We start from the raw sequence: 13,649 nt of genomic DNA on the forward strand, positions 1-13,649 counted from the left end.
TGGGAAAGGAAATAATCAAGTTCAAGAAGTGCAGAGAGTTCCAAGGAGAAACATGTCAAGACACATATTAATCAAACTAACAAAAATTAAACACAAAGAAAAAATATTAAAAACAGAAAGGGACAACAAGTAACATACAAATTAAACTCCATAAGATTTGCAGCTGATACTTCAGCAAGAATTCTGCTCACCAGAAGGGAATGGCAGGATATATTTAATGTAATTCGAGGGCAAAATTTATAACCAAGATTATTCTGCCCAGTAAGGATCTCTTACAAAATTTATGGAGAAATAAAAAATTAACAGACAAGCAAAAATTAAGAGAATTTGGTCCCATCAAAGCAGCTTTACAACAAATGCACCAAACCCACCACACTTCTTTTTTCATGGGATTCTCCAGGCAAGAACACTGGAGTGGTTTGCTATTTCCTTCTCTGGGATCTTCCCAACCAAGGGATTGAACCTGGGTATTCTGAATTGCAGTTAGATCCTTTATCACCTGATCCACCAGGTTGGCTAAAAATACTTCCATATAGGCAGGAAAAACAAGAGAAGGAAAAGACCTACAAAAACCCAGAACAATTAAGAAAATGTCAATAGGAGCATATATATTAATAATTACTTTAAATGTAAATGGATTAAATGTTCCAACCAAAAGACACAGACTGGCTGGATGGATACAAAAAGAAGACCATACACATGCTGTCTACAAGACCCTCTTCAGACCTAGAGACACACACAGAATGAAAGTGAGAGGTTGGAAAAAGACATTCCATGCAAATGGAAATAAAAAGAAATCTGGAGTAGCAATTCTCATATCACATAAATACACCTTAAAAGGAAGAATATCATAAGAGATAAGGAAGGGCACTAGCAAATGATCAAGGGGTCAATCCAAGAAGCAGACATAACAATTGTAAATATTTATACACCCAACATAAGTAGCACCTCATTACGTAAGGCAAACACTAACAGACATAAAAGGGAAATTGACAGTAACACAATAATAGTAGCATGCTTTAACACCCCACTTACACCAATGGACAGATCAGCAAAAAACAAAAAACTAATAAGGAACCACAAGTCTTAAATGACACATTAGAACAGATGGACCTAATTGATATCTTTAGACATTCTATCCAAATGCAGAAGAATACACTTTCTTCTCAAGGGCACATGGAGTTCTCTCAAGGAGAGATAACATCTTGAGTCACAAATCAAGCCTTGGTAAACTTAAGAAACTGAAATTATATAAGAAATCTTTTCTGACCACACTATGAGACTAGATAAAAGTTACATTAAAAAAAAAAACTAAAAACACAAACACATGGAGATTAAAAAATATGCTTCTAAATAACCAACAGGTTACTGAAAAAAATCAAAGAGGAAATAAAAAAATCTGGAAACAAATGACAGTGAAAACATGATGACTCAAAACCTATGGGATGCAGCAAAAACAGTTCTAAGAGGGACATTTATAGCAATATATCTTATCTCAAGAAACAAGGAAAACATTGAATAGACAACCTAAACTTATATCTAAAACAACTGGGAAAAGGAGAGAAAACCCTTAAGTCAGTAGAATGAAAGAAATTGTAAAGATCAGAGTAGAAATAAATGAAAAAGAAATGAAGAAAACAATAGCAAAGATCAATAAAACTAAAAGCTGATTCTTTGAGAAAATAAAAAATTGACAAATCATTTGCTAGACTCATCAAGGAAAAAGGGGAGAAGACTCAAATCAACAAAATTAGAAATGAAAAAGGAGAGGTTACAGCAAGCAATGCAGAAATACAAAGCATCATAAGAGACTATTATGAGTAACTATAGGCTATGGTTTTTCCTGTGGTTATGTATGGATGTGAGCGTTGGACTGTGAAGAAGGCTGAGCGCTGAAGAATTGATGCTTTTGAACTGTGGTGTTGGAGAAGACTCTTGAGAGTCCCTTGGACTGCAAGGAGATCCAACCAGTCCATTCTGAAAGAGATCAGCCCTGGGATTTCTTTGGAAGGAATGATGCTAAAGCTGAAACTCCAGTACTTTGGCCACCTCATGCGAAGAGTTGACTCATTGGAAAAGACTCTGATGCTGGGAGGGATTGGGGGCAGGAGGAGAAGGGGACGACAGAGGATGAGATGGCTGGATGGCATCACTGACTCGATGGACGTGAGTCTCAATGAACTCCGGGGGTTGGTGATGGACAGGGAGGCCTGGCATGCTTCGATTCATGGGGTCACAAAGAGTCGGACATGACTGAGCGACTGATCTGACGTGATATACCAATAAAATGGACAACCTGGAAAAAAATGGACAGATTCTTAGAAAAGTTCAACTTTCCAAGACTGAACTAGGAAGAAATAGAAATTATGAACAAGCCAATCAGAAGTACTGAAATCAAAACTGTGATTAAAAAAATCTTCCCAAAAATGAAAGCCCAAGGCCAGATGGCTTCACAGGTGAAATCTATCAAATGGTTAGAGAAGTGCTAAAATCTATCCTTCTCAAAGTCTCCCAAAAAATTGCAGAAGAAGGAACATTTTCAAATTCATCCTACAAGGCCACTATCACCCTGATACCAAAACCAGACAAGGACAACCCAAAAAAAGAAAATTACAGGCCAATATCACTAATGAAAAGAGATGCAAAAATCCTCGACAAAATTCTGCAATAGAATCCAACAACACATTAAAAGGATCATACACCATAATCCATTTGGGTTTATCCAAAGGATGAAAGAATTTTTCAACATATGTAAACCAATCCATGTGATACACCATATTAACAAGAAAAGATAAAAGCCATGTGATAATCTCAAGAGAGGCAGAAAATCTTTTGACAAAATACAGCACCCATTTATGATTAAAAAATAACTCTTCAGAAAATTGGCAGAAAGAATCTACCTCAACATAATAAAGGCCATATATGATAAAACAACAGCAAAAATTATTCTCAATGGTGAAAAATTGAAAGCATTTCTTCTAAGATCAGGAACAAGACAAGGGTGCCCACTCTGGCCACTATTATTCAATAGAGTTTTGGAAGTCCTAGTCTCAGCAATCAAAGGATAAAAAGAAATAGATCAGATCAGATCAGTCACTCAGTCATGTCCGACTCTTTGCAACCCCATGAATTGCAGCACGCCAGGCCTCCCTGTCCATCACCAACACCCAGAGTTCACTGAGACTCACGTCCATTGAGTCAGTGATGCCATTCAGCCATCTCATCCTCTGTCGTCCCCTTCTCCTCCTGCCCCCAATCCCTCCCAGCATCACAGTCTTTTCCAATGAGTCAACTCTTCACATGAGGTGGCCAAAGTACTGGAGTTTCAGCTTTAGCATCATTCCTTCCAAAGAAATCCCAGGGCTGATCTCCTTCAGAATGGACTGGTTGGATCTCCTTGCAGTCCACGGGACTCTCAAGAGTCTTCTCCAACACCACAGTTCAAAAGCATCAATTCTTCAGCACTCAGCCTTCTTCATAGTCCAACTCTCACATCCATACATGACCACAGGAAAAACCATAGCCTTGACTAGATGAACCTTTGTTGGCAAAGTAATGTCTCTGCTTTTGAATATGCTAAAGAAATAAGAGGAATCCAAATTGGAAAAGAAGATTTAAAACTCTCACTGTTTGCAGATGACATGATGCTATACATATAAAACCCTAAAGATACTATCAGAAATTACTTGAGTTAATCAGGGAATTTGGTAAGGTCACAGGATATAAAATCAGTACACAGAAATTCTTTGCATTCCAACACACTAACAATGAAAAATCAGAAAGAAAAATTATGGAATCAATCCCATTTACCATTTCAGCAAAAAGAATAAAATACCTAGGGAAAAACCTACATAAGGAGACAAAAGAACTATATACAGAAAACTATAATACACTGATGAAAGAAATCAAAAAGGACATAAATAGATGCAGAGATATACCATATCCTTGGATTAGAAGAATCTATATTGTGAAAATGACTATATTACCCAAAGCAATTTACAGATTCAATGCAATCCCTATCAAATTACTAATGGCAATTTTCATAGAACAAGAACAAAGTATTTCACAATTTGTATGAAAACACAAAAGATGCTGAATAGCCACAGAAATCTTGAGAAAGCAAAAGGGAGCTGGAGGAATGTACCTTGACTTCAGACTATACTACAAAGCTACAGTCATCAAGATAGTATGGTATTGGCACAAAAACAGAAATGTAGATCAATGGAACAATATAAAAAGTTCAGAGATAAACCCATGTACCTATGGAAACCTTACTTGTGGCAACAGAGGCAAGAATATACAATGGGCAAAAAACAGTCTTTTCACTAAATGGTGCTGGGAAAATTGGATAGCTATGTGTAAAATAATAAAATTAGAACACTTCCTAATGCCATTGATGATAATAAACTCAAAACAGATTAAAGGCCTAATTAAATGTAAGACCAGAAACTGTAAAACTCTTAAAGGAAAATATAGGCAGAATGCAGTATGACATAAATCGTAGTTATATCTTTTATTACACACCTCCTAGAGTAACGGAAATAAAAACAAAAATAAACAAATGTGACCTAATTTAACTTAAAAGCTCTTGCAAAGGAAACCACAAATAAGATGAAAAGACAACCCTCAGAATGGGAGAAAATAATAGCAAGTTAAACAACTGACAAAGGGTTAATCTCCAAAATATACGAGCAACTCATGTAGCTCTAACCAGAAAAACAAACAATTCAATAAAAAACTGGGCAGAAGATCTAAAAGGACATTTATTCAAAGAAGACATACAGATGGCCAACAGACACATGAAAATACTCTCAGCATTGTTCTTTATTAGAGAAATGCCAATTAAAATGAGATCCTCACAAAAGTCAGAAAGGCCATCATCAAAAAATTTACAAACAATAAATGCTGGAGAGAATGTGGAGAAAGAGTTGGTGTCAATGTAAATTGATACAGCCACCAGGGAAAACAGTATGAAAGGTATCTTTAAAAACTAGGAATAAAACTACCATATGACCTAGCAGTTCCTCTGCTGGGTATATACTGTGCTGCTGCTGCTGCTAAGTCGCTTCAGTCATGTCCGACCCTGTGTGACCCCATAGACGGCAGCCCACCAGGCTCCCCTGTCCCTGGGATTCTCCAAGCAAGAATACTGGAGTGGATTGCCATTTCCTTCTCCAATGCATGAAAGTGAAAAGTGAAAGTGAAGTCGCTTGGTCGTGTCCAACTCTTCACCCCATGGACTGCAGCCTACCAGGCTCCTCCGTCCATGGGATTTTCCAGGCAAGAGTACTGGAGTGGGGTGCCATCGCCTTCTCAGATATATTCTGAGGAAACCACAATTCTAACAGGCTCGTATACCCCAATGTTCATTGCAGTATGATGTACAATAGCTAGGACATGGAAGCCACCTAGATGTCCATAAACAGATGACTGGATAAAGAAGTTGTGGTACACATACATACAATCAAATATTACTCAGCCACAAAAAGCAATGAATTTGAGTCAGTTCCAGTGAGGTGGATGGACCCAGAGTCTGTTATACAGAGTGAGGAAAGTCAGAAGATAAAAGCAAATATTAACACATATATATGGAATCTACCGAAAGTGGTACTGATGAACCTATTTTTAGGGCAGCAATAGAGACAAAGACAAAGAGAACAGACCCGTGGGACACAGTAGGGGAGGGAGATAGCTGAATTGAGAGAGGAGCATTGAGAGAGATATACTACCATATGTGAAAAACAGACAGCCAGCGGGAGAAGGCAATGGCACCCCACTCTAGTACTCTTGCCTGGAAACTCCCATGGATGGAGGAGCCTGGTAGGCTGCAGTCTGTGGGGTCGCTAAGAGTCGGACACGACTGAGCGACTTCACTTTCACTTTTCACTTTCATGCATTGGAGAAGGAAATGGCAACCCACTCCAGTGTTCTTGCCTGGAGAATCCCAGGGGCAGGAGAGCCTGGTGGGCTGACGTCTATGGGGTCACACAGAGTCGGACATGACTGAAGTGACTTAGCAGCAGTAGCAGCAGCGGGAATTTGCTATATAATGCAGGGAACTCACCTCACTGCTCTGTGACAACCTAGAGGGGTGGAATGGGGTAGGAGGTGGGAGGGAGGTTTAAGAGGGAGGGCACATATGTATACCTATGGCTGATTCATGCTGATATATGGCAGAAACCAATACAACATTGTAAAGCAATTATGCTCCAATTAAAAATAAATAATTTTTTAAAGATTAGATTAAATTTTAAATAAAATAAATACATTTTAATTAAAGATAAATCTAAAAATACATAAAATGTTTTAAAAGATACCAAGATCCTATACAACTTTTAATATTCATCTGAATAATTTATAAAAAAAGTTATTTCAACAAAAATGATCCTTGAAGTGAACATATACCTACACATTTATTCTATTAACAGTTGGAATGAAATACATTGACTATTAATTTTAATGAATGAAATGTCTGATACAGAAAAATATAATGAGCTTATCTCAATTTGTGTGAAAAATTATATCAAATATATATATATATATATATATTTTATAAAGGAGCAAACTGCTTAGATTTACTGAATCAATTGTAAACTTACAACCACAAGAAGGAGCCTTCCTGAAAAATACAAGTCACATACTTTGTTCCTAAATTACTGATACAATGATGGCAAAAAGCCAAACAAAGGAGGAGATAGTGAACAGAAAGTGAAATATTGAATCTACTGATTTTTATGTTCCATTAAGGTGCTATCTAAAAACATATTGTCAATTTTTAACTGACAATATTTGTTAAATGGGCTTAGACCTTCCCTTTTACTTGTATATTATTAAATTATATCAATGCAATGGCAATAACAATAAAAACTACATCTTATCAAGCCTAATATTTGCATGACACCGTATAAAGTGTCAATAGTGTACAGATGATATACTATACATAAAATACATACATTATATAACAAATGTATAATTTTCTTGACAATCCTTTAAAGTATGTTTTCAAGGGGGTTTTTTGTTTTGTGGTTTTTTTATTTTGTTGTAGTTCTGTTTCATCTTATGATTTAGGAAATTGAAGTTCAGAGGGGTTAGGAACATTTTCCAAAGTTACTCAACTAATAATAAATGGCAGACTCAAACCCATACCTATGATATTCTAAAGTAAGGTTGCCAAATTTAACCGATACATGTGTGACAACCAGTTATTTTTAATTTCAGATAAACAACAAATGTTTAAAAACAAGTAAATCCAATGTAGAATTTGGGACCTACATGTGCTAATTACTTGTTGCTTACCCAAACCTTATATTGACCTGGGAGTCCTGTTTTAATGGACAACCCTGCTGCTGCTGCTGCTGCTAAGTCACGTCAGTCGTGTCCGACCCTGTGCGACCCCATAGACGGCAGCCCACCAGGCTCCCCCGTCCCTGGGATTCTCCAGGCAAGGACACTGGAGTGGGTTGCCATTTCCCTCTCCAATACATGAAAGTGAAACGTGAAAGTGAAGTCGCTTAGTCATGTCCGACTCTTAGCGACCCCATGGACGGCAGCCCGCCAGGCTCCTCCGTCCATGGGATTCTCCAGGCAAGAGTACTGGAGTGGGTTGCCATTGCCTTACTATAAAACTAATTCAGTCTTAACTCTGTTATTTTGATCTCAAAAATTAGAAAGTCTGTCGTGGATGAACAGCCACTCTTCTGCTTGTCTAGACAAGTGAAGGTCAGTGATCTGGGTCTAGTTGCGCTTTCACTGGAGTAGTTTAGTGTTCCCCAAACGTTAGAGGATGTAAATACCATCTAATGTGCTTATTTGAAATATACATTCTCCAACAGTCTTTGGCCTGTATACTCCTAGAAGTAAAATTTTAACAAGTCTTGAGATGTTTCTGATGTAGGCAGTCCTTGGCCTACTACTTGAGAAACAGTGAAATAGCTGCTTTACTCAAGAAAAATATAATGACATTGGAAAATGTGTTAGAAAAAGTAAAAATCATTTTAGGGACAAGGTGAGCCACCCTGTGAAGTCTGACTGAAATTATTACAAATGCAGTTTGAAAAAATATAAACTGAGGAAAAAATATAATTGAATGTCATGCTGTCATGATACCCAGAGGTCAATAATATTTCTTAATGGAGTAACCAATTAAATTCAATGTTCATTTGATAGGCTACTAACATTCTTCTGGATCCTGGCCATGGGAATTAAGGCTGATATCCTTGAACATGCAATATACATCAAAATTTAATGTTTCCTTTTCTTCAGGTCAGGTATCTATTGGACTGTGAACAATTCAGTTTCTTTTTTCTTTAATTAGAGGATGGCTTGATGATGGCTATTCTTTTAAAATGTCCACTTTCAGCAACAGTCTCACTTCCCCTGTTTTGCTGTTTTCTCCCTTCTGAGAAGAACTGAATGCCACCAGTAGGTGACAGCTGATCAAGACATTTACATTAATCATCTTAATTTTCTACATTATCCAAATGGTTTTCTCAAGTTGTGTATACTTAAAGATAATGTTGAATAGGTTTTGACTTGCAGTTAATCTCAGAGCCATGGCTCAGGTAACTAGGCACAGTGAATCTTCAGAAAGGTAATGACATGTGAATTATTTCCCAGCCATAGTAGACACTGAAACCCTTTTTTCTGAAGTTCCTGTCATGGACCTGATGTTCCATCAAATACACATGCACAGACATACTCACTTAAAACTGTGTATTTTATTTGTGTTAACAAATTTTGGACTTACAGCAGGAGACTTACATAGACTTCCTCCATGAAGATATTTTGTTGTATGTCACTACTCTTTCTGGATAGTCGAGTTGCTGGGTAAATGAGATTGTACCATTCTGTCCTCACAGGAATTACATATTCCCATCAGTAGATATCATGTGTAACCCCACCAATCTAAAGAATTCTGGGTTCTTTGCCTTTCCACGTGAATTTTTTAGTTGGCTTATTAATTAAAAAAAAAATAGTTACTCAGATTTTGAGTAGGATTGCATCAAATCTATAGATTGGTTTAGGAAAGATGGCCAAGTTACCAAATTGAATCTTCCAATTCATGAACATGGTCTTGCAATTCATGAAAATATTCCTCCACTTGTTTAAGTCACCTTTATTTCATAAAGTTTATTTTTAAGTTCTAGAATTTCCATTTGGTTCTTTTTTTTTTTTCAGCTGAATTTTCATTTCTCCATTGAGACTTTTATCCACTGAAAACATGTCTTTCTGTTTTTTTTTTTTTTTCTGTTTGGGGTTTTGTTTTACTTTATTAAGAAGAGTTATAATATTACTTTAAAATCCTTGTCTGATAGTTTCAATATGTAGTTCATCTTAGGTTCAAACTGTATGAATTTTTTTTCTCTTGAGACTGTTTCTTTTTCTTGGTTTTTCATATGTTGTGTAATCTTCAACTGTATCCTGGGCTTGATGAATTTTAAGTTGTGAGGATTCTAGATTCTGTTCTTTTGCTGTGATAAGCATTTGCTTTTAGCAAGCAATTTTCTCCACTGAGCTTGAACTACAAACTGCTGAATATCTTGACTGACTTCTTTCATCTCAGTTCAGGTCTTTTGCCTTTACCTGGTTGCTTGACTCTGCTTCATGCATGCATTGTTCAGGTGTCAGTCGAAAGTGTTGGCAGATAGAATTTAAGGATTCATATTTTGGCTCAGTGGATCACATTTTGGGGATACATGTTTCTAATTTCACTGGCCAGAATGTCTGGATCTTTCCACATGAACCCCTACTCTTTTTGTGTTTATTCCCTGGAGTGCACTTAGCCGGATAAGAGCTGCTGAGAAGGGAATTTATTTAAGGAGAATGCCCCCTGTTAGCTCCTTCAAGTGAGCATAGACTCCCCATCAGTCTTTCTTCTCCTCACTGTCCAATACCTTCAGGTAACTGTTTTATGTGTTACTTCCAAGTTTTAAATTATTTTCTGCTGATTTTTCTTCCTGCTGCTGCTAAGTCAATTCAGTCGTGTCCAACTTTGTGTGACTCCATAGACGGCAGCCCACCGGTTTTCTGCCGTCCCTGGGATTTTTCTTCCTAGTAGGGTCTTAATCCATCGATCTAAGAAATGAAACACTCTACATAAAAATCTGTTCTTACAAATTACAGAAACACCATTGAATCTATGAATTCATCTTGGGGTTGTTTGAAATACCATCTCTACCCCACTAAAACAACTCCCTAAAATTCTGTTGAGTCCAACATGACTATATTATCTCAATTATTTAGTGATGGTCATTCTTTAATATCTAGCTTCCAGTAATTATACATGTTACTGTGATACTACATTCTTTCTTTCATCAGTATGGTCATCAAATGGCAAAAAAATCAAAGTTATAAACCCCTGGTCATTGTTTTCAGAAGACTTAAAAAAAATAGGAGAGATACTGTATAGTTTTGACTTCTGTGAGATTTAGAAGTTCCACAGGATCTGTTTTCTCATGCTGTCCTTCACGCTTAGCTCTGTTTTAGGTGCACTACCGTGTTCTGCCAAGTTTCTCCTTGACATCAACTTTAATTTCTCTTTTTATGCAGTGCATTCACCAATTTACTCATTACATATTTGCTTTCTAAACTTTAGCTTCCTTCTCCTAATTGCATTTTTTTCTCTACTTATTGTCTCCCCCGTTTTCTTCTCTTTTAATGGGCCACCCATAAAGCCAGTAAGTAGCCTACCTTTGCTATAATTTTTAACTGAGCAGTTTTTGTTTCGTTCTTTCATTCTCAAATCTCTACCCATTATGACAGAGACTGGTTACAAAAGTCCTCATTTCTTTCCTTCCTTGACATCATCCATTTTCCTCCAACAACTGACTTAGGGTTGTTCTTGGAATAGTGTAAATATTTGCTTAGGATTTTATCCTAATATCCCACTCTGTGAGACATCCATGCTGATAAAACAGCAGAGATATGTCACAGAGAATTTTTTACATTCTACAACTTAAACTTAAGGGGATCTTTCTTTAATTAAAAATTTTTATCTTATTTCTGCTCATAAACAGCACTGAATTTCCAGGCCCCTTATTTGCATTTTTCATTTCCTTTATAGTTATCATGTCTTGAGGTCTTGACTAGACATCATCAGAAAAGTCATTTTTACTTGAGTCTGAGTAGGACAGGGAGGCCTGGCATGCTGCAGTTCATGGAGTCACAAAGAGTCGGACACGACTGAGCTACTGAACTGAACTGAACTGATGAGTAACAAATGGAATCTCTCTCTTAGGCATACTCTAGGTTTCCCAACAGTTTCAGAACAGAGCAGATCACTATCAGGGCCACTGTCTTTGAGTATCCAAAATCACATAGGTCTGGACATGTAATCAGAGAGGTCAGACAAGATATAAATCAGCTATCAATAATTATTTTAAAAGTACTTTTTACCTGTAGGTTAAAAAAAGATAAGATATAGTTCTATACAGATAGAAAATAGTTCTGCAGTACTTACAAAGGAAAATCTAATAGTAAGTTGTAATTAAAAACATTAGCTGTTTTAGTAAAGTCTGGGAATTAGTGATGTAGGGCTGGTGAGTTGGCAGAATTAAAATATTCTTACAGTTTTGCTCTGTCAACAAACAAGTGTGGGCAAGTAACAATGTGCTAAAGCTCTTATCTTGATGAAGAGACACTGAACTGGGAACAAAAATGACATCATGTGGTGGGCAGTGGGTCAGTGTCTTATTTCTATAGAAGAGTGGAGAAATCTGCATTTGATTACAAGCATCAAAAAAGGAAGGGTATTTCTGAGAAATAGACCTCCACTGCAGGCATGTAGCCAGAATCTGCAGAACAGGCTGGTCAGGAAGGGTGGTGGGCGTTAAGGGCCCAACCCTTTACAAATCATCTGGGAACAGCAAAAAGGAATTTCTCACACCTGGTCAGAGCCTTGCACTCTGTGGGTGGTATGGTCCACAGCTGTACATAATCTAAATATGCTAGCATCTTTTATGAGCTGCCTGTGGTGGAACACAAGAACATAAAAATATTGTGACCTAAAGAAATTGCCCTACTTTGAACTCTGGGAAAAGTTGTAAACATTGCTGACATTTTTTTATGTCAATTGGATTGTAGTTTCTAGCATTCCTTCTTAATTGATTTTGACTTGACTGAGAAATACTGATAACTACAGTATCCTTAAGAGTTATATCTACAATTGTCCAAAAGTCTTTAAGAAACTAGAGCACAGTACTAAAACTGCTTGAGATAAAAGTTTAAAAATGACTTTAATAATCATGAACATGAGTAGTCAGGAGAGACTTTTAGGCAAAAATCTGAAGATTTTTATTTGTCTCTAATGTCCATTTCCTATCCCTTGCCTATTGAACTGGATGCTCTCTGAGCCATCATGCATTCTGTGCTTGCTTGCTGTTTGGAGTGTCCTTGGAAAGGGCTGGGATTTCCTTTTTACTTTTCATACAAAATTAGCACACTTAATAAAGACAGCATGCCTACATTCAACTCCAATGTCATTGAAAAGGGAAATGAATTGTTGAAAACAAGGAAAAATACTAATTTGAACACATTGCTTGATATGTCTGATTTAGCATAGTACACTAAATCTAGTGAAAAACAGGGGGGAATGTATTAATAAGCTATTATATTAGAGCAAAGTAAAAAAGACACTTATTTGAATTGGAAGTAGCAGCATGACTTATGATCTGCGAAAAGGGAGCTAATTGGAATAGTTTGAGCTTGGGACAGGCTACATGTCTATGAGGATGCTTGACAAAGACAAAAAATATAAAGCATGCTAAACAAAAGTTGTACTTACTGATGGGAGTCAAAGATCAATGTCCAATGTCTGCTAAAAATTGAGAAGATTCAGAGAACAAGCCATTCTATTAATAACAAGGATCAAATATTTTGATATGTTTAACTGATACATCCTCTTCCTTATAACTCTGGTTGGGAAGTGAAAAATATTAAGGAAACAAGAAACCAAAGAAATAAAGAAAGAAACATGAAAAGAAAGAGAAGGGAAAAGCAGTCCTGCTGAGTTGACACAGATGGCAGTTGGGGTCCTGGAATGGGAAATAAGAGCAGTCTTTAGACAAATTGAAGCCTGAGTTCACTGAGGAGTACTCTGGGCTTTAGGAAATTGATCTTTGTTTTGTCCAATATCTCAGTAAACATCTGGAATGTGTTGGAATTGTTTATATCAGCCACTTGCTTCTGATGAACAGGCCAGTCTTCAGAACAGCCAGATGCGAAGGAGATCAAGGAAGAAAGCCCATGTGAGAATTACAAAGAGCTTCTTCTGGCCTAGTAGAATCCACACTCCTGTGAGAGAGTGATATCATTCACATCCCATAGCTTTTGTCATTGAAAACATTTTGCATCCTCTTCTGTTGGCATCTGTCAGTAACACCATTATCTCATTGTAACAAAGGATAAATTCTAACTACTAGTAGAGGAGATAGCAGAATTCACTTCTAAGTTAGCAAGTGGAAATTTTTTTAGGTAGCAAAATCACATACATATACAGGAATATAAAGAGAGCAGAAATAAAATAAAATGTATTAATGTATTAATATTATTTTAAAATGCATTAACATTACAAAATTAAAAGTGATCAAGATTAATTCCCTTCTTAAATGATTTTTGAGATTAGGTTAAAAAAATCAGAAAATATTTTTTAG

This window comes from Bos mutus, chromosome 5 (assembly GCF_027580195.1).
Source record: "Bos mutus isolate GX-2022 chromosome 5, NWIPB_WYAK_1.1, whole genome shotgun sequence".
In the NCBI taxonomy this organism is placed as follows: Eukaryota; Metazoa; Chordata; class Mammalia; order Artiodactyla; family Bovidae; genus Bos; species Bos mutus.